The sequence below is a fragment of the Otolemur garnettii genome, unplaced genomic scaffold (genome assembly GCF_000181295.1).
Source record: "Otolemur garnettii isolate 467f Iridium unplaced genomic scaffold, OtoGar3 scaffold00050, whole genome shotgun sequence".
Taxonomy (NCBI): domain Eukaryota; kingdom Metazoa; phylum Chordata; class Mammalia; order Primates; family Galagidae; genus Otolemur; species Otolemur garnettii.
The window spans coordinates 751,054-752,788 of record NW_003852445.1 but is presented as its reverse complement, the minus strand read 5'-3'; the positions used below and the strand labels follow the sequence as shown (position 1 = coordinate 752,788).

At 43.3% G+C, this 1,735-nt stretch overlaps 1 protein-coding gene across 1 annotated transcript in view; it reads left to right on the top strand.

The window, feature by feature from the left end:
* The window catches only part of RYR3 (ryanodine receptor 3), a 362,708-nt gene that overhangs the window by 196,190 nt on the left and 164,783 nt on the right, over positions 1–1,735 (top strand). The gene's annotated exons all lie outside the window — the stretch shown is intronic.

Here is a 1,735-nt window from a genome sequence, read left to right as displayed (position 1 = left end):
CAGTATGCTGCAATTCTGAGAATTCTACTAACTGGCTCAATATTGCCTAAATGAACTTCAAGCCATAATGAAATGAAAAAAAAATCTAATAGTAACAGCCTGCCATACTAAGTCACATTTTTTTAAAATATCCTAATCCAGAAATTTTCCTAAAAAATCTTTTACCTGTTAATTCTAGACTAGTACTTCTCACACACAGCAACTTAATCACGGATTCCTTAAATGTAAATGTGTAGCCACTGAGTTATTCCTCCAGAAGAGGCCAGCCAGCTATTTCTACTAAATTTAAAAATTAACAAAACGAGAATACCTGTAACATTTCACAGCTAAAATTTGATGCATTCCTCATGTCTGTCATTGACCGAATCCTCTCCCCATGGGAAGTTTTTTTCAGTCATCATCTTTCTGTGAAGAAATGCCCCAAGGGGAATTAGATGAGCTTGAACAATGTGAGAACACAGGAAGGAAGCTCCTGGCTGGTATATGGTCTCTCTTCTTAGAGGCCTGTAATGACTCACCACAATTGAGCTTTGGGTGGTATAAATAAAAATTGAGTTGAAAGTGAGCATGATCAAGTCTACCAGTCTACCTTTTTTTTTTTTTTTTTTTTTTTGAGACAGAATCTCAGTCTGTCACCCTGGGTAGAGTACCATGGTGTCATAGCTCACAGGAACCTCAAATTCTTGGGCTCAAGAGATTGATCCTTTTGCCTCAGCCTCCCAAAAAGCTGGTCCCCACAACAACACCCAGCTAGTGTTTTTTTATTTTTAGTAAAGATGATCTCACTCTTGCTCAGTCTGGTGTGGAACTCCTGAGCTCAGGCGATCCACCCTCCTCAACCTTCCAGAGTGCTTAGATTACAGGTGTGAGCCACCACGCCAGGCCTGATCGAGTTTATGCAAAGGAAGTGAACATTGTTCTTTTATCTTCTGCCTGGTGCTGTCTGCCATAGAACACTGCCTCCCACAGAGCTGAGCTGGGATTAACTCCTGCTCTCCCCTGCCACTGTTCTTCTGATGAAGCCCAGAACTAGAGATAAGCCTTGAGGTGACCTTCACCCATCAAGCCCCGAAGCTGCTGCTTGTGTCAGCTCTTGCCCAGTCCCTGAATGGCCCAAGAGTCCTAGACAAAAATTCTCCCTCAGCTAAAAGCTGCGCTTTTTTAGTGTTAAGGGGATAAAAATGTTTACTATTCATTCGGATGTTTACCCTAAAATACAAATACTCATGTGCAAAGTAAAATAACTTGATAGTGGGTTTGTCTACAGAGCTCAGGCAATATTTCCAAACTTCTTGTCTGCAATCTCTCCCTAAGACACACATGAACACAGAAAGCTCCTCTTTGAAGTCTTTCTTTCAATTTTGTCCCTCTCCCCCTGCCCCAGCCATTTTGTGGCCCTCCTGATAGTGTGGGTGTGACTTTTACATGGGGCATCTTAACAGGGGGAGCGTGCTGTCTTATTTCCACATTCAGCTCAGTGGCACACTTCTTTTTGGCCTCCAACTGCATATTAGTCACTTGAGACTCATCAAAATGAATAAAACAGGCACCTTAAAGACAGGTGAGGAGGGGGCGGAGCCAAGATGGCGAACTGCAGCCAGCTTTTTACAGAAGCTCCCGTCCAGGAGGAGGCTGAAAGGACAGAACCTTAGCAAATTAGCTGATGGTTTGGAGCAGAGACAAGAGAGAAGATTGAAGAGTGCACTTCAACCTTCCTGAGGCGAGCTGCGACCCT